The sequence below is a fragment of the Solanum dulcamara genome, chromosome 9 (assembly GCF_947179165.1).
Source record: "Solanum dulcamara chromosome 9, daSolDulc1.2, whole genome shotgun sequence".
Lineage (NCBI taxonomy): Eukaryota > Viridiplantae > Streptophyta > Magnoliopsida > Solanales > Solanaceae > Solanum > Solanum dulcamara.
This window is the reverse complement of record NC_077245.1, coordinates 32382167-32393350: the sequence shown is the minus strand read 5'-3', so window position 1 is coordinate 32393350 and position 11184 is coordinate 32382167. Positions and strand designations below refer to the sequence as shown.

At 35.4% G+C, this 11184-nt stretch overlaps 1 pseudogene; it reads right to left on the bottom strand.

Moving 5' to 3' along the window:
* Window positions 1-5482: 5482 nt before the first annotated feature.
* LOC129903854 (12-oxophytodienoate reductase 2-like) lies at window positions 5483-9107 on the bottom strand (annotated as a pseudogene).
* Between the last annotated feature and the right edge of the window lie 2077 nt (window positions 9108-11184).

Genomic DNA, 11184 nt, shown 5'->3' with positions numbered 1-11184 from the left:
GAAGTTTAAGCATTCCCATTTACATATGATAGCGTCAGTTGATTTTCTCTTACGCTTGAATTTCTATTATCCGCTTCCCCCCTTTTAGGGTGTACCCATTCCATCCTCTTGTTTATTTTGAACTATTCATACGCATATGATTTTGTTCCAACATATTTGACATAATACACCTTCAGTTCGTAGCTATCTATTCCCTTTTCGTCCGATACTCGTACTTAATTCATCACATCTATCTTGAGTGCTCCCTGTAGTAGTCCTTCTATTCTTGAGTCGTAAACAACTTATTTTGTCCTCTAATAATAGTTGAGGGTTCTGTACTTTCCAACAAGAATGAAACTCCATCATCGGGCATCTTGCCCCTCAATGTGAGCTTTTTCTAAGGCAAAATACAGCTGAAGATACCTTAGTCTGAACTTTGCGGCTCAGCTAGGCTTTTGTTTCTCCGAAATAAAATTTCTCAAGTAAAAAAGGTGTCCCTCATCGACAACCTGGAGGGTACCTTTTACAGCTTTAGTTCAACATAATAGGGGTACTCGGTATCAACTTTCAAGACATATTAAGAATCTATATTTCATTCCCCCCTTTGTTTTGTTTTGGGAAAATTTCGGCAGAGTTTTCTCTATACTCCTTACTATCCCCAAAACCTGCATGCAGGAAATACCAACAATGCCTCACAGGGCCAACATATATATATTCATATCATATCACAACCATACATGTCTTTCAATATTATCTTATATTGCAGCCACACATGGCTTTGAATATCAACAATAGTATGAAAATGATGGACTTACCTCGTATGTCCAACTAACCTTTATCTGTTACACTTTCCGGTCTACCTTCCTTTCAGTTTTCGACTTTACGTTTCAATCATGTGTCAATACCTTACCCAACAGATACCTTTCATGCCCTTGCATACCTGCGTGCTTTGTAACTTCCAATGTCGTCAATTACCTCATCCGGTTGATGTCGTCCTTCTACTAAAGTCCAAGGTTAGTATAAGGAGTTTTCCTAGGACTCGGATCTATAGCACGATCTAAGAAAAGAATGAAAGGTAACAGCCTAAATGTCCTGTAGCCTCCTGTTTATACATGTGGTGCACCACACACCGATAAATCAAACTCTACTAGACACGGTTTGTAGACATTCCGAGGACCAAATTGCTCTGATACCATTTTTGTCACGACCCAACCCCGTAGGCCGTGACGGGTGCCCGAATTGGGCACTCGCGTATACCCTTGCTAATCATAAGTAAACTGGTCTCCTATTTGAGTCATAGTCTGCTAACAGGTAAGATAATATATAAGCCGACGAGGCTATCGAAGCATATCGGCACAACTGCACATACATACACATACACAAACCATATACATGTCCACAGACCTCTAAGAGTAAGAACAGTAATATAAGGCGGGACAAGGCCCCCACCGTACCCGTGAACAAATAAATATATACATCGAGGGTTAATACCAAAACTAGGCTCTGGCACTATGGAGCGCTTCTGAACTGCTGAGTGGAACTCCTACGCTGATGGATCCCCAAAGTGTGCATCTGTACCTGCGGACATGAATGCAGCCCCCCTCGATAAAAGGTGGGGTTAGTATGACATATGTACTATGTAAAGTATAGACGTCATAAGGAAATTACAGTTGGCGTAGGGATGCAGGGGCAAGTGTGACATCTAATCATTTACTATACCTGTAGTAACATAAGGTCGTACATACTATCATCACGTACTGTACCCGTCCTGTTCGGGGACTTGGTGTAACGACTACATCACTCTGTTATCATAAGCATCTGTATACTATTAGTGCTATCTCATATAATAATGCCGAGGAACGTACGGCCCGATCCATATACCATATAGTAATGCCAAGGAATGTTCGGTCTGATCCACATATCATATAGTAATACCAAGGAACATTCAGCCAGATCCGTGTATTATATAGTAATGTCGAGAAATATTCGATTCGATCCACATATCATATAGTAATACCGAGGAGCATTCGGCCCGATCCGTATATCATATAGTAATATCAAGGAACATTCGTCCTGATCTGTATATTATATAGTAATGCCGAGAAATATTTGGCCCGATCCATATATTATATACCGTACCTAGCCCTTTATGAGACTCGGTGTCATCATATCATCATATATCGTATCCATCCCTTTATGGGACTCGGTGTCATAATCATCATATACTGTAGCCGGCCCTTTTTAGGACTCGGTGAAAGATGTATTATAGTATACACGAGTAAGGTAGTGAGTAACCATATACAATCTAAATCATTATCAGAGACTCGACAATGTAAGAAGATTAAGCTATCGTTTGAGGACCAGAATAGTAGTGTAGCCATCTCGAGTGCCTTCTAAATTCCATTAAGGCCTATACCACATAGGATCTTGGGGACCCTAGACATGTGCAAAAGTAATACTAACAGTTCATAGAATCAGAGATACCCGTTGTTACATTGTCCTTAGGACTATGAGCTTATGCATCTAGTATTTCTCAACCTATGGAGTTCAAGGAAAATAGTTCAACTTACTACAAGAGTTTGACAATCAGAAGTGAATAAGAGATACGGATTACATTTAGGACTTAAAAGTGGAGTTACCCCAGAGCTCGTATCACACTTTACTTACAATTAGGACATGCCAAATGAAGAGAAAGAATAAGTTTTACCTAGTCTCTACTTTTCCTCAAGGAGTCATCATTTACATATATCGTACTCGGCCCGTCATGGGCTCGGTATCATAACCTTCTTATTTCATTACCTTACCATCATAGCACCTAACATATGTCAAAGACATATCAAGAGGAAAGAAGGGCAGCTCTACGTACTTATGCCAAAACATGCCAAGAGAAAGGAGATAACTTCACATGCTTACTACTCTCCATCATGTAGAAGGCTTGAGAGGCAATAACTCAACTAGTCTAGGAATTCTACCATCGAGAAGTTAATAAGACTTATGATTCATACTTGGGATTATATGAATGGAATTATCCCCACATTTCGTATATCAATCACTTAAGGCTAAGACATGCCAAAAGAAAGAAAGGTAAGCTCCACATACCTCTTACGGATTACTCTTACACGTTCACCTCGTTATCTCTTGAACCTATTTAACATGAAAGTAATATTAAGGTTAATGACCTTTCACTTTCCAATTTCCAACTCTACACCCAAGTACTCATAGGAGTCATTTCCTTATCCATTACCCTCGACTAGTTTGTTACTAGTTTCGAACCTACCAAAAATTGGGCAGCATCTCCCCTATAACTTTAACATCCCCAAGATTTCAACTTGTCTACAATTTCAACAACCATACCAACAACAACAAACAGCAGCATATTTACAAGTAAATCACTTCAACCTTACACAATACAAGCTCCAAACAACTAGCTCCAAACTACGATACAAAAATAGAGTTTTTAATCTTTGTTTCGCAAAATCTTTAACCATACCAAATGGAGGGTCGTGTGGCTGCAACCAGAAGTACCCACACCCTTGTCAAAACACTTTGAATCCCTGCAACACGCAACCCAACCAGCTGCACCCGCAACCCAACCAGCTACACCCGCAGCACCACAACGACAACCCACTACTCGACTTCAATTTAATGCTAGCGACATCAATTTAGTTTGTTTCTAACGTCAAGCATACTTATGCAATTATTACACTTCCACTAATTTATGACGCTATCAACTCTAAGTTAAATAGCGTCATAGATTATCCGGCTCACAAGAAACTTAAGAAGCTTAAGACTCATTGTTCACCGATAGTTATGAGTAGCTATACTCATTTTGTATTAAGCTTAAGTTTCTTGTGAGCCGGATAATCTATGACGCTATCAAACTCTAAGTTAAGGAGAAGATATTATTGTAAATAATCTATTATCAGCATTTCTACCGTTCATGAGAAGATATTTTTATAAATAATCTATTGTCATCATTTCTACTCTAAGTTCCATAACGCTAGTTATCAAGGTTAGCCTAAAGTTAGCTAACCTTAATACAAAATGAGTATAGCTACTCATAACTATCGGTGAACAATGACTATTATAATTTAAACTATGAAAGAACATTAATGTAAAATAAAATAAATAAAAACTCTAATTAATGCATCTCTTGCAAGAGAATCTTGTTCATTCCACAATAATCTACTAAAAATTATAACTAAACCCTAAAGTAAGAATAATGAATCTTTTATGCTATGAGTAATCCCTAATAATAATACATAACTTATTCTAATAATTTGTAACCCTAAAAACATCATCAAAAAGGTATATTTATAATATTATGATTGGAATCCTAATCCCGCTTGAAGTCTTCTTTGACTTTGGTCATCTTTAGCCTGGTGACAAGGGGGTATGCGGCATGAGGAGGTGCACGACACGGGGTCCATCTCGAATTTTGTTTGAAAATCAAAATCTCTGAATCTCAATTTTTGTATAGGTGTGGCGCGAGGCTCATCTCATAGAAAGCCACATCGCGCCACAAACTCCATTTCATTCTTCACTTGGATGTGTTTTAGTCCGGAACACTTTGCTTAGCATTCCAATTTATTTTTGGATCTTTTTATTTGCTGTTTTTGGCCTGATATCATCCTAATCATACCTATTAGCTAATTACAACGTATATTTAATAAACACAAGGATATTAATAAGAGTATACTCAATACATGGCTAAAACATGATGTTTTGAATGCATGCACCTCAAATCAACCATGCAGGTCGTCGTTATAGGTTCACAAATAATTGAACAAATTAAACAACCCCTTTTGATACTTCTTTTAACAACCCATTTTTGTCACATTAGTTTGAAATATGACCTTTTGGCGTCGGACTCAATTAATTCATCTATGCTTGATATTATTAGAGTGAAGGATAGAAAACACATTTAAAGTATCTTGTTATTTGAGTTTTATACCTAAATTATTTGGTGTGTGAATTTCCTACTTAACTATCATCAAATTGAGATGCCCTAACTAAAAGAAGGAAGAAGAGGCAGTCCAATTGAGATGCCCTAACTAAAAGAAGGAAGAAGAGGCTGAAATTGAGAAATTAAAAAACAAAAGAAAAAGAACACATAGGAGAAAGAATAGGGAGACAAGAGAGAACAATTTTAGGGAATACGAGTAAAAGAAAAGGGTCAATATTATAGTTTTAGCGAGTTGGGTCAAGTGGGTCGGGTCATTAAATAGTTTAAATAAAAATTCCATGTTAGCAAATTTTTATTGAAAAAACAATAAAAAGGATCGAGTAACTTTCAGTGAAAAGAGTCAAAGTTGAGTAAACTTTATCTGAAAAGAGTTCATAGTTCCGTGACCATTAGAGATATTAATTCTTTCATTTACTAACGTTTGGAAAAAGTAGTTGTTTTATGATTTCATATGTATGTGTAAGATAGGCCGATGCACCTTGTAAATCAAGCCCTCGCAAGTCGCTAGCCAAGAAGTAGAACTAAGAAATAACTCAGTGATCGGTAGAGTATGGATTTATGTATTAAAGGGGCTCCAAGTAAGAGGAACACAAGAGTATTATCATTAAATAAGATGAAAACATACAGAACTCAAGTGCAGAAAATGTTAGCGATCTTTATTAATAGATCACTTCTTTTGTGAGAGATATGAAGTATCTGAAAACCCTTGCCATCATGCGGTGGTTTCTAGAAATGGATAGTCAGTATAGCCAACAACAGGATCAGATATGTAGAATGTCTCCCTGTTATACTTGTTGAGAGGAGCATCTAGCTCAAATCGCTTTGGTAAATCTGGATTGGCTAAGAATAGACGCCCATATGCGACAAGATCAGCTCGGTCTTCAAGCACAGATTTGTTTCCATCTCCTCTATCGTAACCACCAGCTACCATAAAAGTACCTTTAAATGTCTTCCTCATTGGTACAAGGCTTTCAGGACATTCAACTTTTTCCCCAACTGTTTTCATCCTAGGCTCAACCATGTGGCAGTATGCAATGCCATACTTGTTCAAGGATTCAGCCATGTAAAGGCCCAAAGCACTTGGGTTTGAGTCTTCTGATTCCATGTAGTTTGCAAATGGGGAAAGCCTTATTCCAACTCTGTCAGCTCCTATCTCATTTACAACCGCTTCAACTACTTCAAGTGCAAATCTACAACGGTTCTCTAAAGACCCTCCATATTGGTCAGTTCGATCATTGACTTGGTCTTTCATAAACTGGTCGATTAGATAGCCGTGAGCTCCATGGATCTCAACCCCATCAAATCCTACAAATTGAACAGATTATGTAACACAAACTTGGTTTGAAAGAGTGTGAGTTTGAAGGCAATATTGATGTGATAGCAAAGGGAAAGTTATTCAGTAAAAGGATTGTACATCACAACTGATCAACTCACCAATTAATCAATCTAAAAAAGAACCTATTTCAGCAAATATCGCGCAAGATTTTTGTTCGTGAAAATGTCTAGACCTAAATTTATTTTCTTGATATATAGAAATCCATTGAGGACATAACCAAAATAAGACTAATTCTGGTTATTCACTAAAAAGCATCAGTGAAATGCCACTTAAGGGTGCATTTGGTATGGAGGAAAATGTTTACTACTCACAAACCATACCTAGAAAATAAGTAAGAAACCCACTTATTTTCCAATAAAACATTTTCTAGGAAAACATTTTCCATGAAAGACATTTTCCTTCATACAAAACACACCCTTAGACTGCATATGTAACACTGTTCGCATACATTATGTTGCAAAGGTTACAAAAAATCTTCTTGTTTCTCCATTGTATTGCTTCCAACAAACGTTCTAATTCAATGATCATATATGTCAGTCGCACCAGCAAAAAGATATGGGTGGCAGACTCCAAATAATGAGTTTACATATTTTAAACAAAGTTTACTTCTTCCTACATAGAACATTTTAAATGTTCATTCTATTTTACCATGTTCGTAAAATGCTTAAGATAAATAGTTAAGAGAACTTTTTATATACAAGTCACCAGCACTATTCAAATAGTAATTTAGGTTGCTCAGCTAATGCCTGTGCATTTGCATTCATGATCCAAGTTAGCAGATATGGTGACTTTCTTTATCTATTCTTTCGAGATACTAGCTACTCATCTTAAACAATCATAGTAAATACCGAACAAAGATTTTTTATTCCAGAATTTCAGACTGAAATAGCTTTCCATTAAAGAAGTGAACTTAACAAGAAATTTTTACCAGCTTCAATGGCATTTCTAGCAGCAAGCTGAAAATCGTTAACAATATGAGGGATTTCATCTGTTGTCAACCGTCGTGGCGGGGTAAATTGTGCAACATCTAGGCCATTGGCACGGATTTGAGGTATTAGTGGCTTGTCTGTGCAGGAGATAGGATCCTGTCCATTGGGTTGAAAATCTTTAGAAAGGAGTTGGTTAAGAAGCACAAAAGTTACATTTAGTGATACATTAATTCTCTCGAATATGACTTGATAAAATGGCTAACACCATGGGATAAAAGAAAATTACCTTTGTGGAAACTCTCCCTACATGCCAAATTTGGGAAAAGAAAATTCCTCCTTTGGCATGCACTGCATTTACAATTGGTTTCCAGGCCTCCACTTGCTCCTTTGTCCATATTCCAGGAGTATCATTGTACCTTCAATTTCAATCAACAAGTCATATAGAAGAATTCAAAAAGAGTATTTAGGAAATGGTATGGGAGGGATCTAGAACGTAACCATAAAATTATTGATAACTTGGTAAATTGTAGGAACTATGGTTACCCTTGGGCAGTGTCAGAAATTCCTGTGGCCTCTGCTATTAGAAGACCCCCTTTTGTGGTTCGTTGCGAGTAATAAGGGATAGCATGTGGTTGAGGAACATTGCCATATGATCTTTGCCTTGTTAATGGTGCCAGGACAATTCTGGATAACATATCAAGTGCAACAGGAGGTCAATCCATAAAGAAGCGCTTAAAATTATAAGATAGGAGAAAAATTCGACATAGTTGTCAAAATTAACACAATCAATAGATTTCAATTCCCTTGAGGGACACAATCACTATTTACTTATCAACACTTACAAATATGTATAGAGTGCAATAAGAACCATTGCATCTTTATCCATCAAATACATAGGACATATCAGAATTAACAGAGTAAATTTCAATGCCCTTGCAGCTCTAAATGTGTTCTCCATTTGGTCAACAACAATTAGAATAAATTAGGAATATCACCAAAACAAAAACAAAAAATGAGTACTCTACCTCAACGCTTAACTTGATGGAAGAAAAAGTTCATCTCGATTTGTTCCAATTGGATTTCAAGTTTTAACCAAATCAAAGAGTGTGAGAGTGGGTTGTCAAAGTTGCATCATTTTATTTATTTTCATATTTTCATCTAGTATTGTGGACATCAATTTGTGACATTGCTTGTAAGTATCACATGGGAATCTTTTAATTTGCACAAAAAACAGAAAAACGATGAAAATAAGAGAAATAGCCAAAACGGCAACTGAACATTGATCGGTTGAAAATAGGAGAAACCTACCAATGTCTATTTTGAATTATTAAGAAAAAGAAAAAAAGACATAAACATAAGGGTATCTCCCATATGAATAATTAGGAAGAATCTAAGGCTAAAGTCATACCCAACTATCTAAAGTTGTCCACATATTTCATCTAGAAATTAAGAAACGCTTTGAAAAAAATTGTTATAATACTCATTTCACGCACTCAACACCAACTGAATTTCACTTGTCCCGCCACATCTCCGTGAGATGTTTAATAGGTACATATTCTTTTAGTGTCTAATAAACAAGGGTCAGTGGGGGGGGGGGGGGGGGGCGCAATTGAATGGATGCGGAAGAAGAATACCTATGAGATAACTGAAAATTTCCCATTTTATAAGGGGTCAGTAGAGGAATGTGTCGTTTCCCTTCAGCAGATTTGTTTTCCATTTTGGGCTTTATCTTGTTTCTTGTCACAGTACAATCTCTCTTGATTTACACAGCAACGAGCTACAGATATTTATAGGAAAGGAGAAAAGTGTGATATATACGAGAGTGGAGCCAGAGAAATTGGTGAAAACGGTCCACATTATCATTGTTGCCTTTTCTTCCTCCACCAACCATCTCAGCCGCCCCAAAATTAAGCATCTTACTCGGTTTTGCGCTTACATTCATTGCTCTTCTTTCTTAAAAGAATTTCATCGACCGTATTCTTATGAGCTCAAGGACCCGCATTTATATTTTTAGGAAAATTTCAGAATTATACAATTATCTAATTTATAGTGTAAAAGTATAACCCAAAATTTACATTATAATTATTTTTTATACATTGTTTGATTTAGTGATTAAAAGTAGCACGCATTACATAAAAATATTTATTTACAAAGATATCTTTCACAATTATGGTGAAAAAGATGTAAACATAATTTTGAGGGAATACACACCTTAATACTTACATTAGTTATACATAATATAAAAAGTGTACCAAACAATATATTACTAAACACAACGCTAATGCATATATTATTTTTAATAATATACTCTACCAAACGACCTCTTAATATGCAATATTATACAAAATTATAGGAGGTATTTATACACTTATAAATAATAATATACATTTTTATACAAAAATGACTTTGTTTTCTTCCTTGAATTCGAGCTGAGGGTCTCTCGAAAACAGCCGTCCTACCTTGATAGAAGTAAGGTCTGCGTACACATTGTGGAATTTCACTAGGTGGTTGTTGTTGTTGTTGTTGTTTTCTTCCTTGAATCCAAGCATCAAATTCATCAAAAGTACCTCAAAAACTACACCGAATCATCCAAGAAAAATCATATTTAGTCTCCTCCATGTGCAACGGAATTTTTGCAACAGTACCCACTCAAAGGAATCTTATTTGTGAAAAATTATTCACATTTTGAAGCTTCGAGCTTCAACAATGATTGTCAATGGCTTTAACAAAATATCAATAGTACTGACTTATTTATTTTGCTTGTTTGGAATGAAATGGTATCATATATATATACATATATATATATATATATATATATGTATATATATATGATACCATTTCATTCCAAACAAGCAAAGCAAATAAATCAGTTAATTATCGCCACCGTCATTGTTATAATAGCCGCCTTCATCGGAGAAATCATCGGGGACTTAACTATCACTGAATTTCTATAGTAATAAAATCACACATGAGAATTTCAAAGATGACAAATAATGAAATGTGGGAGGAGGGAGAAAGAGTGTGTGTGTGTTTTGGTTGTGTAGGAAAGAGAGATATCAATAGATTGGCTAAACTTGATAAAGTTTAAAAACTTTGACCCTTTTTAAACAAGGGAAAAGACTCAAATATGTCATTAAATTTTGAGAAAAAACTTATTTATGTCATCCGTTAAAAGATTGACTCATTTATGCCATTTTCGTTTGAGAAAAGACTCATCCATGCCATTATTTATAAATTAAATTTTTTTTCTTTTTGTAAAATAATTTTGTACACGTGGTTAATTATGATTCGGCCACGTCATTAATTAAATTATTATTTAAAATAAAAAATATTCAAATATGCCATTGAACTTTGAAAAAAGGCTCATCTATGCCATCCGTTAAAAATTTGGCTCATCTATGCCATTTCAGTTAATAAATACTGACATGAATGAGCTTTTTCTCAAACGAAAATGACATAAATGAGCCAAACTTTTAACGGATGACATAAATAAATATATTTTCAAAGTTCGATGACATATTTGAGTCTTTTTCCTTTAAACAATATACTTGAGTCAACCGTACTTTCAGGTATCTAAATTTTATGGGTCAATATTTAAAAATTTTAGCATTAAATATATATATTGCAGAAAAAAATTATATTCAAATGAATTTGATAATAGAAGTCTATATCCATCTCTATTGATTATTTTGAATTTGCATTAAAAAAAAATGCACTTCTGGTAAAGCTTAATGTGAAGGAATCCCATATTAACCGTTAATGTAATGAATAATTTTTTTATATAGCTTTGAACAAATCTTCCTTTCATAAATTAATTTTGAAATTATGAAACTAAATAGAAGATGAAGATCCATTTCCTTTAACATTTCACTAATTCAATTGAATGGAAAGAACCCACCTGAATACAATGGATGGGAAGTTGGAAGTTGGAAGTTGGAAGTGGGGTGACGGGGTGAAGGTGGTGTTGACTTGGT